The sequence below is a fragment of the Phoca vitulina genome, unplaced genomic scaffold, assembly GCF_004348235.1.
Source record: "Phoca vitulina isolate PV1807 unplaced genomic scaffold, GSC_HSeal_1.0 scaffold71, whole genome shotgun sequence".
Classification (NCBI taxonomy): Eukaryota; Metazoa; Chordata; class Mammalia; order Carnivora; family Phocidae; genus Phoca; species Phoca vitulina.
The window spans coordinates 2,114,308-2,133,441 of NW_022589774.1; the positions used below are offsets into that span (position 1 = coordinate 2,114,308).

Consider the following 19,134-nt stretch of genomic DNA (forward strand, 5'->3'; position numbering starts at 1 on the left):
TTCTTTAAACTGGGGAGATACATTATGCCACATAGTTATTTAGATTATGAGAAAATCTGTGATATGCTATAAATGTAAATTATGAATTATATTTATTCCTCTCTGGGTTATATTGAATTAAAAGCATTTTTATAATACAAATACGGAGATTTTAGAATGGATGTATATTTTTAAGTAAAAGTATAGTATTTTAGAGTTGTTTTTAAGCTTTTAAAGGTGTAAGCACAAATCCAAGATCAGAGCCTCACTGAATTTATACCAGATAACATTTGATCTTACAGGACAGTCATTTACAATAGACGGGTTTGTTTTTTTTTTTTCCACCATACCATTTTAGCTACATGATTTCAACATTTTTAAAACCAAAAGGTGATAGTAAATATAGTATATCCCTATTGGTTTGTAGGATAATAGCCTTTATTGATAACTTGTTATAATTTTAAGTTGCAGAATTACCATTTTGGGGAAGTGTCCTTTTTAAAAATATAGTTATCAGTTTATCAGAGGAGAGAGAAAAGAAAGTTCAGGCAATACTTCAGACGGAAAAAGATATTTTTAATAAAATTTGAATAGTCTGCAATTCTTAATAGGATTTTAAACATTTTCATGATTTGGTCTGAGTGATGACTAGTTAATCTGTGGAAAATACATTCTTTTAGAGAAGTACCTGATTTAAATTAAAAGAGAATGGCTGTGTCATCACGAGGTATGTATTTTGTGTTTATTTACTTCAAATTATCCATTCCCAGTTCTGTAGTAATTATATTCATTTCACAATGAAAATGAAGCTATAGAAAATGATATGGTTTTATGTCTGGTCAAACTTAATTATTTCTGTACACACCTACAGTACATGTATTAGCTTATGGTCATAGATTCTGTATTTCTGACAACGAGTACAATAAATTTCTGAGGCATGTTCACAAAAAGAAGACAGTGCTGGACAAACAGCTTCTAAGACATAACATTTAAATCTGAATAAAACCATCTTCTGCTCTTGGAGAATTTCTTCTCTACATTGCCACACTTTCCAAATTTAATGCCTGTGTTTAATTGTTCTTCTCTCTTATCTTCTTTCCTGTTCTATCTTCTCAAAATCTCATTGCTTGTTTTGGATTCTGTGCCAGAAGCAATTCACACCACAGTTTTGTGAGGTCAAGATTCATAATTTTGTCTATCATTTGTCTTATCATAATAAAATACTACTAGAATGTGTATGTTCTGTGTATGCTACAGTATTAATGTTCCCTTTGCTTAAGTTTTGATATGGAGAAATCATGTGATTATAGATTACATGGGTGATTTTAGCTTTAATTCTGTAAAATGTAATATATGAGTGAGAAGTTCTTTCATAATGAGACATTTATTCTTGTAGCTTTTAAATAATTACTTGTTGTTGTTGCAAGAATATTAGCCTTTGGCAAGGGACAGTTTTAATCCAGCCAAAAAATTTATATACTCGGATTAAAACATATTTGAAGCCTAGTTATAGTTTACCTTCATGGCTAATAATAGAAAAATAGAATTCTACAATGTAACATTTAGCTCTATAGCTAGTTTTTCAGGAACTGATCAAATCAGTACATTGAGAGAAAAGTGACCACTATCACCCAAAGACTTTTTGAGAACTAAATCCTGAATTTTCCGTAGGGTAGGATTTAAGTTGAACTTTAAGATAAAGATACAGTTTGATCACTGAATGATGGAAAATATACAAAGGGTTGAAAAAAACATGAGTTTTTTCCACTAGTTGTGGTTATAACCTTGGATAAATGATCTAATCACTTTAGGCATCAGGTTTCGCATTAGTAAAATGAGGGAATTAAACCAAATGTCCATCTATCTCTGATATTCCAATTCTACTAGTTTATATTGGGAAAGGCGTTAGGTAAGAACAGAAATGGGTGGATTTTAGATGAGTTTTGTGTGCTAAATGTATGACATTTTGTTCGGACACTGATTATGTTTTCTTACTCTTCCCTATCTTTTCAACCATCTCCTAATGTCTGAGAAAGCCCCAGCTACTAGTCTCCCCCCCTGCCCCAACCGGGGTAAGCCATAAAGTTCACTTCCCAGTCTGACCGATAGCTAGGGAGGGCAGTCTCGTTATTAACTGAGAAAATATGAACTATCTTCCTGGAAACCTCAGTGCGGACTGAACAGAGAAGAGGCTGCTGCGCTCACCTCATGTCTGCATGAGGCTGATGGTGGAGGAATCAGATCCTCAGAGTCAGTAAAAATTCTGAAATAGCTTTGCTGGTGCAGAAACAATATTGGTGCTAGACAGTGACAGCTGTAGGAGAGAAAAGACCTTGGCACAGAAGTGTCCAGTGGGGGCAGCAGCAAAATTTCCTCACCAGGCCAGTTCTGCAGGACGGCTTTAGGTTTTGTTTTTGAGAAGTTTACCCATAAGCCTGTTCTCTAGTCATCCCGATTCCTTTAGTAAATTACTATTCCACTTCGAGTTAGCTTCCAGGGTTTTCAAATAGGACCCTGACTGATAAATGTTGAAATAGCCGTAGGGTTTATTAGTTACTTGTTTTAGTGATCTCTTAAGCCATACTCAACAGCTAGAGTGTTAGCAGTTACCCTTCCTACCGTGGTACAGCCCTCTTATAATTGGAATTTTTCTCATATACTCGGCTGCATTCATATGGTACTCTTCCCTAGTGTAGAACCCCAGTTACCTTCTTCACCTGCATTTTTGGCTCTGCATTCCTGTGTGTAACAGCTGCCTGGAATAGCCTTTCCTCCTTTCCTCAGTCCAGTTGTATTTCTTAGTCAACTTACTAGATTTCTTAATAGTAATGTAGATTTTTTCTTATGATTCATTAATAATGAGACTTCATTCTGTCTCTCATGAACATACACAACCCTTCCTTATACAGACAGTATTTAGTTAGCATGATGTACACAGTGTGACTAGCTAGAAAATGCGGGCTTCGGTCCTACAACTGCAAAGGACTGCATTCAGCTAACATCTTGAAGGAGCGTAGAAGTAGATTCTCAGCCAGAGCCTTTAGGTAATAGCCCAGCCCAGCTGAAACTTTGATTTTAGTCTTGAGAGACCCTAAGCAGAGAACCCAGCTGAGCCCATATGGCCTTCCGACCTACAGAAAACATGATGAAATTGTAATGCTAAATGTACTTAATAGGCACCCAGATGTCTGTGTTCCATTAAGTCTGGTTCCATGTTATATTTCTGTGTGAATGCATAGCATCTGTAGTAAGTAGACATGGGAGTGGGTGGGCTTGTCTCAGGGGTGAGGAAGATCCTCAGGAACTCTAAGACTTAAAGGCTGGTGAAAGGAAGGGTAAGGTAGGAAGAAAGAGATAGCAAAATATCACAGAAGCCAAGAATCAGTTATAAAGGAAGGACTAATCAACTTTGTCAAATGGTTCTAATGGAACCAATAATCTAAGTATTGAAAACTGTTTATTGAATTCAGGATATGCCAGTAATGGGTAGCCTTAGAGGGACAGATTTGGGTGGGGTAGTGAGGGCAAAATCCAAACTAGAGTGGCAATCATGTGGACAACCTTTACACCAAGTTTGGCTATGAAAATAGGAAGGAAGAAGAGACAGTTTTTGGAAAGTAGGGCTTTAGGAAAGATTTTTTGAGGTTAGGAGAGACATGAACATGCTTAAATACTGACGCCATTGATGTCATCATTGGTGGAAGGTACAATATGGGGTTGCTAATTGAAGATGGGCATTATTTGATATGTCTGGGATGAAGAGAAAGGCAAAAATGTTGAGTATTTTTAAGACATGTATTTATATTTTGGATCATGAAATCTCAGTTGAAGAAAGAAGTGAAGAAGAGAGAAAGAGACTGATAGGCAGGGGAAGGAAAGGTTGGTGGACTGAAAATCCCAGGGATATCAAGGGACAGATGTGAGAGGAGGAGTTGAAGAAGTACAGCATGACAGGGGAATGTGACTAGAGAGAAGACTGCTTTCAGTTAATGCGGTGGATGGCAAGGGTCCAGAGTGGGCATCTGAGAGGAATAGGAGGCAGAATCACTGGAGATGGGTAAGTTGGTCAGGAGAGGCCAGGTTCTTGGTGGATAGGTTATCCACATGGACATTGAAGTCACAAAAGATACTGGCAGAAATTGAAGTGTAAAAGAAGTTTGAATTAAAGATTATTGTTCTCAAGGAATGAAGAGGAAATGTCCAGGACAGACTGTCTAGGAGGACAGGATGACATAAACCTTAAAGAAAAATAAGTTATTCTGCCCTATAAATTCAGAGGAGGAATGTTTGAGAAAGCAGCAGAGAACTTTGCTTTTTGACCCTAAGGCACTTTAGGTGTGAGGGAATAGCCAGGATGAGAAGTCTGCAGAGGATGATGTATCCTCAGGGAAGAATTGGGTTTTGGTTGAAGTAAGATGTTGGGGTTCAGAGAAGAAACTAAAGTTCTGGAGGAGTTTATCATAGATCAGAAGGACCAGAGGCATAGTGAAGAGTTAGAAAAGGAGGAGCGTGATGGAAGTTTGTGATAGTGAAGAAGTACAGAGAATAACGGAATGAATGTTAAAGCAAGAGAGCTGGCCAATATCATCAGGGATTCACCTTCATTTAGATTGTTCTAAAATGTCAGTCCTGATTATAATTTGAATCTATTTAAATCTCAGATGTTAAAGTCTAATTTAAATCCCATCTTTATAGAAATTTGTTAGATTGTTTCTGATACAAATTTAAATTAGTTGATCTTCTCTGTCTTTGTATACCAAGTATGGAGTCCTGGTTATTGCTGTGTGAATGTTGGTTGGAAGGGTGGGTGAGTGGGTGGGTGTGGTCCATATTATTTCTGAGTTATTGCCTCTGATGCTTGTTTCTGCAGCCAGTCATATGTTTTCTTGTTATTGAACTTGTTCAGTGTCTTCCTTCTAGATTTTAAATACTTTGAAAATAGAGTCTGTGTGTTTGACTTACATGGTTTTAGTTATACTTAACTTTTCATAGAACTAGAATATAGGTGTTCAGTGAATACTTGTTAAATTGATTTATTAACATGTTCAGGTAAACCCAGTAGTTCTAAAATTCTTACTAAGATCCATATAACATTATTCCCTGACAGGTACCAGTATCCTTAAAATAGCCCTGTTAGGAATCTTTTATGACCTAGAATCCAATAAGCATGATCTTAGAGTAATTAAGTAGGAACACATCATGAAGTATTACTCCTAAAAAATAATCAGTGAGGGACATATATGTTTATATTATTTCCTATTCAAGAGTTTAATGCCACAGTCTTTTAGAGTGATCAGCCTTCCTCATGACTTACTGAAATGATGATCTTCTTTTAGGTACTTGCTGTTTCAACCTTTAATTCCTAAAATTCCTGTATCTCAAAAATAGCCTATCTTTTTTGTTAATAGACTAAATTAATTTAGTTTGATATTTATACTGTGACTTTTATTATTAAGACAGGTAAATTATCGGCCATACTCTGTAATTGAAATGTGTGTCCCTCTAAGAATCATACTTTAGTCTGTACTATTAGCAAATGTCTTTTAAAACTTGGCTTCTCCTATTTTCATATTCACTACATTCACATACTACCTTGTCAGAAATTTACATTTTCTAAATGTAGATTACACTTCTTCATCCTAAAGCAATTTAAAGTAGATACTTCATGATAAACTGATGATCACAGTTAACAGTTACTACATGAAGGGGAAAGCTGCATGTGTGCAATTTAGGTCCCTAGATGATAACACTAATATGACTCATGGCTCACTTTAGTATAAAACTAAATAGTTACAGACCTATTTAGAGACAGTTATTCAAAGTAGGTGAGCATATATTATCAGTGGAGAGGAATAACTCTAGTCTCACATGAAGAATTGTTATCAGATAAATCTTTCAGTGAAAGAAGCTAAATTAGAGCATAAAAGGAAGCTTTTCGTTTAAATCAGATCTTACTTTACAAGACAAAAAGAAATCAAGTTTAAACCCTATGTCTCAAATTTTGAACATGCAGAAAAATTGAGTGGGAAAAACTGAAATTTCAGTGGTTACTATTTTGTATATGGAGTATAGGGAATAAAGAACATCAGCTCAACTGGGATTCATTCCGTTGAACCATCCAAGTGCTAAACTATAAATTACTGAGGACCAACCTATACTTACTTCTTGTTTCGTGGTTTGTTTTTTTTTTTCTAAAGCCAGAAAATTAAAGAATAAGCTTAAAGTACAGGTATTGTGTTCCTTTTCTCCTATATTTTATTTTATGCAATTAACTTTTCCAAGATACTGATTTCAATTATTTGTAATACTAATGAGAGAAATTAACAAACGCTTTATGGGAAGACAGTACTATTTGATCAATTTAGAGTGGAATAAGGATTATCACAGTTAAATTTAGGTTCAAGAGGGCAGCATATTTCTATAATTAAGAACACTCTAAAGTGCATTAGCAAGAGGGGATAATGTAATGTACTTTATAGAAACATCATGGAAAGATATTCAACATTCAAATTATAAGTATTGACCGCTATTTTTAAAAAGTATTCTTTTGGAGGGTCTAGATGGTGGACATCCTGAATACATACCTTGTTCGTTAATACCAACCAGGAGTTATATGCACTTCCCTTTAAAGGTGCGCTTTAGTACATTATCGTGAGCAATTCCCTTTCTTCTGGGTTGTTGAACAATAATGGAAGAGTTATAGCCACTGTGCATGTTGTTTATGTGGTGCGGTGGCTGATAATTAATGAACAATAACATTGAGTGAGGTTGTCCTTGAGGCCTGCCTTTTACAGATAAAAGAAATAGCAAACAGAAGCAACATTTAATTTTTTCTTAGTCATTTCCCCCCATCATGTTCATATTAAATAGCAGGGCAGTATCCAGTGGGCAGATGTGTTTCAAAACCCAAATCCTCAATTTTAGGACTTTCATGTTTAAAGTCTTGACAGATAATTTAAAATAGTAAGTTCTTCACTGGAAAAATTATTAAAGTGGTACTAATTTTGAAACATGGTAGATATGAAAATGTATTTTATCAGAATATATTTTTTAAACCGACCAGTAGCAATAATATTGCTTATAGTCTTTTCATCTGAATTAATAGTATTGAGGATGCATCTCCCAAAAGAGTTGTGGTTTTATCTGCTGGGACATTTATTTTGAACTTGACAGGGTTTAATGCTACTTTTCTAGAGTAATGCCTATTTAGGCATACAGTGCAAATTTAAAGAGAGCTGATAAATACTAATTACAAAAATGTTTTTCTCATTAGAAAATTTGAAATTTAATTTAGAAAAACAGTTTTACATTTGACACATAAATGTTCTTGGGATGGAATACGAGTTTAAATACTGATCAGGCCTAGGACAAGGGAACTGAATTTTTAAAAATTAAAGTTAAAGGAAATCTATTATTAGTGAGTTTTCAGTCTGATTATCACATTTGTTCTATGGACTCTATAGGGACCTGTAAGGAGCCAGAAAATATCTCCATTTGACAGTTACATTTTACTTAATTCTATTCAGAGCAAAGAATAATTCTGGTCAAAAAAATGATAGTACATGATAAGCCTGAATATCACTTCCTGATGCTGTTTCTATTAGGCAGATATATTTAAGTGATTTCTATCACCAAAAATGAGCATGGTTGTCCTGCATATGCCGTGTGTGCTTACTCATTACTGGAAGCTCCTGTTCAAGTGAAATGCATGTTTCTAAGTGTTGAGCATGCAGAGGTATTCTTGGGAAAAGCCTAATTCTCCCTAGTGTATATATTAGCGCCAGGGATACGACTGGAGTATGTGACCTGACTACTTCACAAGGTTGGGATGAGTAAATGAATGAGCTACAGGAAAACCTTCATAGACTAGAAGTATTAGTTGTTAACTTGAAATGAAATAGGTTATCCTTAATTTGAATCATTCTGCCATCATTTACTGTTTTTTAAAGATACTCTCGTGGTGCCAGGGTGGCTCGGTCGGTTGAGCGCCCGACTGTTGATTTCAGCTCAGGTGGTTGATCTCAGGGTCATGAGATGGAGCCCCGCCGCAGGCTCCGCGATCTGGGGAGTTTGCTTCTCCCTCTGCCCCTCCCATTCATGCTCTCTCTCTCTCTCTCTCTCAAAAAAAAAAAAAAAAAGGTACTCTCTTATCTAACAAAAAATAATGTCTTATCCCTCCTTTATCTAATCTTAGACCTGCAATTGTTTATATAGGCTGTATCTTACTGGTTTATAGTGGTCTTTTTATAATCTGTCATTTTGGGCAGCTGATTACTAGAATGGTACTGATTACATTTTTTCTAGCAGAAAAAGCTGATAGAGCTGATAGGAACTGAAAACTGAGTAAGTTTGGTACACACAGTTTTTAAATTCTCTCATGTTGTATCGTCAAAGTATATAATTTATATAATCAAAATTATATATCTCTTAATATTTCCTTATTCTACAATTAAAAATAAAGTGAACTAATTAAACTTTAGTTCATTTTTCAAGGAATAAGATACCTAGTTCATGGAAAATAGCATGTATTATAAGTAGATTTTTCATATTAGCTTAATTTGGGGGGTTATATTTTACTTTGAAATGAACGCTGGCATTGTCCCTTAAGCTGTATTCACGTTATAAAAAATGTTTCTTTATACTACTCGTTTGTGATTTTTCATAAAAGATTAAAGAATTACCAGATAGTGGAAATCTACAGTCTTAATGTCAAACTTGTTAGGCATCCAAGACCAAGTTTATATTTGCATTTGGGTGGGTCGGTGTGGCTTTGAGGTTGGGAGCATAGAGGGCTCTGCAGTCCCTGGTTTCACATCTTAGTTCCCCACCTCTTCCTGACTTGTGTTCTTCGGTGAATACTCAGCCGCTCTGTGCCTTGTGTATTCATTCATAAAAGGGGATAGTAACAATAATAGCTGCCTCAGAAATGTTAGTGAGGCTTAAAGGAGATAATCCATGGAAAGAACTTAAAACATCGTCTGGCACATATAGGAACTTGACACTGTTAACTAATTTGGTGTTATTCATGTGCGGATAAATTTAGTGTTCTAATTCAGTAGTAATCTTCATTAGGTGCTAGTCCGTAAGTAAAAATTACTGCATTGTGTTTTTCAAGTTTCAGAATAAGAAGGAACATTAACAGTCTGGAAAAGAGGAAAGTAAAAGTCTTTTTTTTTTTTTTTTTTTTTTTTTTTGGTGAGAAAGAGTATGTAAGCATGGGGGGAACTGGGAAGGGGCTTGAGCAGTAACGGACCATCCAGAGAGTAATCCTGTCTTCAGGCCTGGCTTGATCCAGTGACTCAAATAGTACCACTAAAGTCCTGGTTTCTCTCTCTTTCTACTCCTTCCACTGCCCCCCCAACCCCCCCACCCTGTCTTCCATGTGTCAATATCATAATGAGGTTTCACATAATTGCCCTCTTGAAACTTCTTGTGTCTCATTAGGTTACCTGCCCATCCCAGAACCAATCACAGGGATGGGCTCTACTGTTTAGCTTAAGCCCTAGAGTTGGGCAGTGGATCACCTCCCAAACTACGTTAGGTAAGGGATGGAAAGGAATATGTTCACTATTAGAAAGAAGTGATGAATAAATACTATGGAGATGACTAAAGTCCAGTATAATGTTTATTTAAATTTCTTAAAAATAAAATTCACTAGGGGCGCCTGGGTGGTTCAGTCGGTTAAGCATCTGACTCTTGATTTCAGCTCAGGTCATGACCTCAGGGTTGTGAGATTGAGCCCTATGTTGGGCCCACACTGGACGTGCAGCCTGCTGAAGTTTTCTCTCCCTCTCCATATGCCCTAAAACTTTAGTGATTGGACATACCATGGATGAAATCCTATTTTAAACAATGTGATAATACCTTAGAATTAGGCATACTTCTCTGTGTACTGTTTTAGGAATCTTGAGTTCTGTGTTAAACACTGTCTTTCTGATATGCTTAATTGGCTATGAGCTAAATTCTGAAAATTATGATTCTCAATCCTGATTACATTAGTATGACTTGAGTTTTTAAAATAAAGGTGAATAGGCTTCCACTTGTTGAATCAAAATATTAAAGGAATAGGGCCAGGTTCTTCATACCTTTAAAAAGACAGAGACACTAGTGCCTGAGTAGCATTGATTATCATTGCCCTATAGAATCTGTCTTATGTCCACATCTTACTCTCTCCTGTTAGTTCCTGGGTAGCCATAGGACTAAAATGAGTCCTTGCCAAGTTTTGACATCTGATAAGATGTAACACGAAACTAACCATATCGTTAAGAAAACTCTACTGTAAGACTTGTTAATAGTATAAAATTTTTTCCCCAAACTATCTGCTCAAATTGCAACCAACTAAACTACTAAAATTCACCTTTAATACAAATGGTTTTGTTTAAAATACTTGTAATGAGAATTGGATTTTTATAAATTATTTTGAAATAGGCCTGAATAGGAAGAAATTGTTATGCACACTAGTAAGTGTTAACTTTCATTGCCTTTGGCTTCTTTCAAAACTTTATATTTCAGATCTATTATAAGATTAAAATTATTTATCTCCTTGATTCATCAGGAGCTTGACATATTTTCAGAACAGAAAAAGATGAAAAACATCTTAAAAGGGATTAAAGTCATTATGGCCATAAGAAAAAACTATTTTGTCAAAAAACATTCATTATATGTAACCTTAGAATATTATAGATTAGATTGTCTTTGAATTCGGTTTTATTTAAACAAAGTTTATCATGGCACTGAAGACATTAGAAGTAAATTTTCATAAATTGGCAAATTCAACACTTCCTGGGCCTCATTGGTCTTTTAGGAACCTGAATTTGGGAAAATATGCCATGTGGCCTATTAACAGTCCTCAAGGCCATCTTTATAGTGTAGTCCCACCTAGACCATCCTGAAATCACACTGTAAAATGGAAATAGTATAAAAAATTGTTCTAAAGTGGTATGCATCGTGATAAAGTGAAATAAAAAGCACTGCTATTTCTATAGCTCTTAACATTTCATTTCCTGGGAACTGCTTTGAATGCTCTGTGAGGATATGAACAAAAAACAGTAATAACATCATGTGAAATAATTCAGGTAACTGGAGAATTCATTATGAAGTTGCATTAAAGACTCTCAGAAATATCCTTCTATATTCACATTATATTGAACATAGAAATCATACCTTGCTGTTTCATTTGTCACTAAATTATTTGTAACATTCAACATTTGAATCAGAACTAATCTTCAGATAGTCTGTTTTGTGGCATAAGAGAATTGTTACTACCATTTTAAAGTTTAAGAGAGGAAATTTGAAACTTGAAGGTGTTCATAAACTTAAACTGAAATCATCGTTTCCTAATGCCTTGGTGCCAGCGTCTCTAAGATTTTAATGTGTATAAAGCAGTTACACAGTACCTGGGACTTAGTGCGCACTCAGTAAATACTAGTTGTACTAATATCATAGACATCATCACTCCCTTACTGCTACCATGAAATCACCACTGTAACTCGGGTTCCACTGCAGCCATCTCCTACTCCATTCTCATACCCTTCTTCCCAAACTCAGACTCCAAATCCTTGTGTCCGTTTGCTCCTCCTGCATAGAAGTCCTCACTGTGCTTGACCTCTGACACCCAGTCCGCCCAACCCCCACCCTGTTGCAGGGACACCTGGCTTACTCTGCTAGGGCCGTGACACCCCATACTGGACCACCTTTCTGTGGAAGTATCCTCACCTTATTTAGGATCTAATATCTCATACTGACTCACGTCTCTGAATGGATGCCCTCACCCTGCTGAGGCTCTGAGAGCCCATTCTGTGTTACCCATCAATACCCTCTGCGGGATGTCCTCCTTACCCATGTGGGGGGAGGGCCCTTACACGCCAGCCTAGGCCACCCCTCTTTGGAAATGGCCTCTTCATTCTGTGCTGGATCTGGTAGCCACCACCAGGCTGCGCATCCGGGTTCCCTCTTACCACTTCATATATTCTGCCCCACCGCCAGCAAGTACACAGTCCTTATCTTGTCCAGGCTGATATGCCACTCATCCATGAGGATGCCCTCCTCATCTTGCTTGGATATAATAGATTTTTGTAAATTAATGATCACTTGACTGTCCCTTAGTGAGTGAGGTCGGTGATAATGATGATGTTAGCAACTAATTTATATTGGCCAGTAATACATCACGTACGGCCATTCTCTATGTCACAAATAATTGAGATATTTATCTTTTCCAAGTGTATATAAAATGGCCACCAAGTATAAAATTCAGAGTATTGCAACTAGGTATAATTTCTGACCTTAAAGACAGAGAAACCAGTTGAGCCATGGAACTATCCATGGTACCAACAAATTCCTGGCCTCTCTCTTGAATTCTTGTTAGCTGGCTTGAATCTTACTCACAGGTTACAGGTCTAACTATGCCTGTTACCTGTTTCTGAGATTTTTGTCTTTTTTTCCAGCTTTGCTGGTATGTAATTGACATAATGTGTAAGTGTAAGGCATACATTGTGATGATACGATACACATATAGGGCAGATGCTTACCACAATAAAGTTAGCACTTTTTTTTTTTTTAACCTCATGTACTTACAGTCTTGTTCGTGCTATGGTGAGCTCATTAAAGCTCTGCTCCTGTAGCAGCTTTCAAGTACACAATATACAGTGTTGTAAGCGGTAGTTACCATGCTGTACATTAGGTCCCTGGAACGTATTCATTTTATACCTGAAAGTTTGTACTCTTTGACCAACATTTCATCATTTCCTACACCCCTCAGCCCCTGGCAACCACCTTCTACTGTCTTGTTTCTGTGAGTTGAATGTTTTTAGGCTTTACATGTGAGATTATACAAATACATGTGTATATGAGGTATGCCTGTATCCAATTTCCCATCACCATTTATTAAAGAGACTGTCTTTCCTTCATTGAGTATTCTTGGCTCCCTTGTCAAATACTAGCTAGCTATATATGTTTGCGTCTATTTCTGGGTTCTCAGTTCTGTTCCTCTGGTCTGTTTTTATGCCACTACCATACTGTTTTAATTATTATAATTTTATAGTATAGCTTGAAATCAGGAAGTGTAAGCCTTCTGTTTTTCTCAGGATTTCTTTGACTATTTGGGGTTTTTATGGTTCCATATAAATTTGAGGAATGTTTAAAATGACATTGGAATCTTATAGGGTTACATTGAATCCATAGATGGCTTTTGGTAGTATCAACAATTTCTAACAATATTAATTCTAACAATATTAATTCTTCCCATTCATGAATACAGAATACATTTCCATTTAACAATATTAATTCTAACAATATTAATTCTAACAATATTAATTCTTCCCATTCATGAATACAGGATACATTTCCATTTATTTGTGTCTTTGATTTCTTTCATCCATGTCATGTAGTTTTCAGATTAGAGATCTTTTACCTCCTTGGTTAAATTTACTCCTAAGTATTTTATTATTTTTGATGATATTGTAAGTAGGATTGATTAATTTCTTTTTCAGAAAATGTATTGTTATGTATAGAAAAACAAAGTCAATTCACAGAGTAGAAGAAAATAATTCCCAACACGTATATCTGACAGAAGACTTGTATCAAATATGTAAGGAACTCTTTAGGTGCCTGGATGGCTCAGTCAGTTAAGTGTCCGACTCTGATTTCAACTCACGTCATGATCTCAGAGTTGTGAGATCAAGCCCTGCATTGGGCTCTACACTGGGCATGGAGCCTCCTTGGGATATTCTCTTTCTCTCTTTCTCTCTCTCTCTCAAAAATTTTTTAAAAAATGAATATATAAGAAACTCTTAAAACACAATAATAGAATGATAAACAATATGATAATTCATAGGCATAACATTTGAACACATAGTTCCCTAAAGAAAGTATGCACGTGACTAATAAGCATATGAAAAAGGTTGTCTTTGGAAAATGTAAATTAAAACCACAAGGAGATATTATTAATACAATCCCTGGAATGTCTAAAATTTAAAAGACTAACAAAAATACTAACAACAAAAAGACTGTGTTGCTGGGACTATGGAATGCCTGGAACGTTCATACACTGTTGATGGGAATGTAAAATAGTACAATCACTTTATTTATTTATTTATTTTTTACTTTTTTTTTACTTTATTTCTTTTTAAATTAACCGTTATCATGTATCCCAGAAGTTCCTAGGTACTTATGTAAGAGAAATGAAAAAATTTCATCAAAGATTGGTACTTGAATTTTCATAGAAACTTATTAACCAAGAATTAGAAACATTCCAGGTACCCACAACAGATGAAAAAGAAAATGTTGAGTAGTCAGACCATGAAATGCAAATCAATAATAAAAATTAATAAGCACTAATAATACAGTTGGATATCAAAAATATGCTGTGAACAAAAGAAGGCAGATACCCAAGTGTATATACCATATGATTACAATTAGATGAAGTTAAAAGTGATAGTGATAGAAATCAGATCAGTGGTTGCCTGTTGTGGGTGGGAGAATTAATTGGGAAGAGGCACAGTGGAACACTTTTTGATGATTTAAGTGTTCTCTATATTGGTTGGGAGGTGGTTACACACAAAATGTGTACATTTATAAAAATTTATTGAGCTTGTGCTCTTAAAATTGCTATGCTGATTTCATTCTATGTAAATTATTCTTTAAAAAAGTTGATTTTTAAAAATCAAATATGTAAGTAGGAAGAAAAAAAAAAATAACAAGCACAAGAGGGGCACCCGGGTGGCTCAGTTGGTTAAGCATCTGACTCTTTTTTTTTTTTTAGGATTTTTTTTTTATGTTATGTTAATCACCATACATTACATCATTAGTTTTTGATGTAGTGTTCCATGATTCATTATTTGCATGTAACACCCAGTGCTCCATGCAGAATGTGCCCTCTTTAATACCCATCACCAGGTGAACCCATCCCCCCACTCCCTCCCCTCTAGAACCCTCAGTTTGTTTCTCAGAGTCCATAGTCTCTCATGGTTCGTCTCCCCCTCTGATTTCCTCCCCTTCCTTTTTCCCTTCCTGCTATCTTCTTCTTCTTCTTTTTTTTTTTTAACATATAACGTATTATTTGTTTCAGAGGTACAGGTCTGTGATTCAACAGTCTTACACAATTCACAGCGCTCACCATAGCACATACCCTCCCCAATGTCTATCACCCAGCCACCCCATCCCTCCCACCCCCCACCACTCCAGCAACCCTCAGTTTGTTTCCTGAGATTAAGAATTCCTCATATCATGAAGGGGGGGAAATCGGAGGGGGAGAAGAACTATGAGAGACAATGGACTTTGAAAAACAAACTGAGGGTTCTAGAGGGGAGGGGGTTGGGAGGATGGGTTAGCCTGGTGATGGGTATTGAGGAGGGCACGTTCTGCATGGAGCACTGGGTGTTATGCACAAACAATGAATCATGGAACACTATATCTAAAACTAATGATGTAATGTATGGGGATTAACATAACAATAAAAAATTTAAAAAAAAAAAGAATTCCTCATATCAACATCAAAAACTAATGATGTAATGTATGGTGATTAACATAACATAATAAAAAAAAAGAATTCCTCATATCAGTGAGATCATATGATACATGTCTGTCTCTGATTGACTTATTTTGCTGAGCATAACACCCTCCAGTTCCATCCACGTCGTTGCAAATGGCAAGATTTCATTCCTTTTGATGGCTGCATAATATTCCATTGTATATATATACCACATCTTCTTTATCCATTCATCTGTCGATGGACATCTTGGCTCTTTCCACAGTTTGGCTATTGTGGACATTGCTGCTATAAACATCGGGGTGCACGTACCCCTTCGGATCCCTACATTTGTATCTTTGGGGTAAATACCCAGTAGTGCAATTGCTGGGTCGTAGGGTAGCTCTATTTTAAACTTTTTGAGGAACCTCCATACTGTTTTCCAGAGTGGCTGCACCAGCTTGCATTCCCACCAACAGTGTGGGAGGATTCCCCTTTCTCCGCATCCCTGCCAACATCTGTCGTTTCCTGACTTGTTAATTTTAGCCATTCTGACTGGTGTGAGGTGGTATCTCATTGAGGTTTTGATTTGGATTTCTCTGATGCCGAGTGCTGTTGAGCACTTTTTCATGTGTCTGTTGGCCATTTGGATGTCTTTGGAAAAATGTCTGTTCATGTTTTCTGCCCGTTTCTTGATTGAATCGTTTGTTCTTTGGGTGTTGAGTTTGATAAGTTCTTTATAGATTTTGGATACTAGCCCTTTATCTGATACGTCATTTGCAAATATCTTCTCCCATTCCGTCGGTTGTCTTTTGGTTTTGTTGACTGTTTCTTTTGCTGTGCAAAACTTTTTATCTTGATGAAGTCCCAATAGTTCATTTTTGCCCTTGCTTCCCTTGCCTTTGGCGATGTTTCTAGGAAGAAGTTGCTGCAGCTGAGGTCGAAGAGGTTCCTGCCTGTGTTCTCCTTTAGGATTTTGATGGACTCCTGTCTCACATTTAGGTCTTTCAACCATTTGGAGTCTATTTTTGTGTGTGGTATAAGGAAATGGTCCAGTTTCATTCTTCTGCATGTGGCTGGCCAATTTTCCCAACACCATTTGTTGAAGAGATTGTCTTTTTTCCATTGGACATTCTTTCCTGCTTTGTTGAAGATTAGTTGATCATAGAGTTGAAGGTCCATTTCTGGGCTCTCTACTCTGTTCCAGTGATCTAGGTGTCTGTTTTTGTGCCAGTACCATACTGTCTTGATGATGACAGCTTTGTAATAGAGCTTGAAGTCCAGAATTGTGATGCTACCAGCTTTGCTTTTCTTTTTCAATATTTCTCTGGTTATTTGGGGTCTTTTCTGGTTCCATACAAATTTCAGGATTATTTGTTCCATTTCTTTGAAAAAAGTGGATGGTATTTTGATGGGGATTGCACTGAATGTGTAGATAGCTCTAGGTAGCATTGACATCTTCACAATATTGTTTCTTCCAATCCGTGAGCATGGAACGTTTTTCCATTTCTTTGTGTCTTCCTCAATTTCTTTCATGAGTATTTTATAGTTTTCTGAGTACAGATTCTTTGCCTCTTTGGTTAGATTTATTCCTAGGTATCTTATGGTTTTGGGTACAATTGTAAATGGGATTGACTCCTTAATTTCTCTTTCTTCTGTCTTGTTGTTGATGTATAGGAATGCCACTGATTTCTGTGCATTGATTTTATATCCTGCCACTTTACTGAATTCCTGTATGAGTTCTAGTAGTTTTGGGGTGGAGTCTTTTGGATTTTCCACATAAAGTATCATATCATCTGCAAAAAGTGAGAGTTTGACTTCTTCTTTGCCGATTCGTAAGCATCCAACTCTTGATTTTGGCTCAGGTCATGATCTCAGAGTTGTGAAATCGAGACCTGCATTGGGCTCTGCACTGGGCATGGAGCCTGCTTAAGATTCTCTCTCTCTCCCTAAAAAAAAAAGAAAGAAAGAAAAAAGCACAAAAGACAATGTCTCCGTAATAACATTACATGTAAATGGACTAAATGCTCTAAAAATTCTCAGTTTTTAAAACTGTATGTTATTTCTTTTTTAAATTTTTAAAAAAGATTTTATTTATTTGAGAGAGAAAGCACGAGCAAGGGGAGGGGCAGAGGGAGAAGCAGGCTCCCCACAGAGCAAGGAGCCCAGTGCAGGACTCGATCCCAGGACCCTGAGATCATGACCTGAGCCGAAGGCGGTGCTCAACCGACAGAGCCACCCAAATGCCCCTTAAAAACTGTATGTTATTTCAAAGAAAGATAGTTAACACCGAAGTTGACTGTTAACTGTGAAGGGGCAGAGAATTTGACCTACTTCTAGCTGACGGATCCGCCTGCCGCAGCGTAACACCTGCTGGCAGTAAGGATTGAATTAGCCTTGACGTAGCAGCAGCGTTAGCATCAGGAGGTCTACATCAGTTCCCCTGTGCCCCGGTCGCACCTGGCCGTGCAGATGGGCCCAGATGGTCGCCCGCCCGTGGGGTAAGATAAGGGGAACCTCTGTTCTGCACGCGCATCCGGGAGTCCATTTTTGTCTCCTGGTGTTGCTCTGCCACCTGTCCCCTAGCACAGTGGTCCATGATTTTTTTCTGTAAAGGGCTAAAAAGTAAGTATTTTAGGCTTAGCCAGTGACGTAGGATCTCTGTCATATTCTTCATCATCGTCTTTTTTTTTTTTTACAACTTTAAAAAATGTAAAGTCTATCCTTAGCTTCCAAGCCATAGAAAAACAGGCCACAGACCAGATTTGGCCCACAAGCTGTACTTCACCGGCTCTTACTCTAGGGCACGGTCATGCGACTGTTCAAAGCTGGATCTCCATTGCTTCTGGGTTCCAGGTGATAAGAAAGGGGGAAGGAAGATAGAGAGGGGGCTTACCCAGTGACTGAAGGTTCAGGCCTGTGTCTTTTCTGCTTACATTACACGTTCAGTCACATGTCCATACCTGACCCCAAAAGAAGCTGGAAAATATGGAAGCCTTGAGCCCAGAAGGAAGTGGAAAATAGATTTTTGTGGACAATTAGCAGTCCTTGTCACAATTAGAAAGAGGAATAGCAAAAAAAAAAAAAGAAGAAGAAGAAAGAAAAAAAAAAGAGAGAGAGGGTGGTATCACCGAAGCCAAGGATTGGGTCTCAAACAGAAAGTGATTGGCTGTATTGAATGTTACTACATGGTTAACTAAGATGACACTCAACACCGATTAGATTGAACATGAAGGTCTCACCAGTTGATCTTAATAAGAGTCATGTTGGTGGAGCAGTGGGAGCATAATGAGCTCAGGAATGAGTGGGAACTGAGTATATGATGCTAATGTAGTCAAAACTCTTTAACCAAGTCTGACACAGAATGGGGAAAAGATAGAGAAAGGGGAAAGAGAATAGAGTATCTGGAACAAGGTTTGGGATCTAAAAAAAGTTTTTTAAAAATATGAGTGAGACTTAGGCATGTTTAAATATGGATGAGAAGAATCCAGTGAAGAGAGATATTTAGGATATGAGAGAAATAGAGACATGCAATATCTTTTTAAGAAAGTTTGAGGACATAGAATCCAGACATGGAGAAATTGGTCTGAAATAGAGATACTTTCTCTTACAACAATGGGAAGAAAGAAGCAGAGGATTTAGATGTAAGAAAGTTTGTAGATATTTTGGAGGAAAACTGAGGAAGATTACAC

The 19,134-nt window shown here is 36.9% G+C and overlaps 1 protein-coding gene across 11 annotated transcripts in view; it reads left to right on the top strand.

The window, feature by feature from the left end:
* SYT14 (synaptotagmin 14) overlaps window positions 1-19,134 on the top strand; it is a 204,858-nt gene that overhangs the window by 137,632 nt on the left and 48,092 nt on the right. The gene's annotated exons all lie outside the window — the stretch shown is intronic.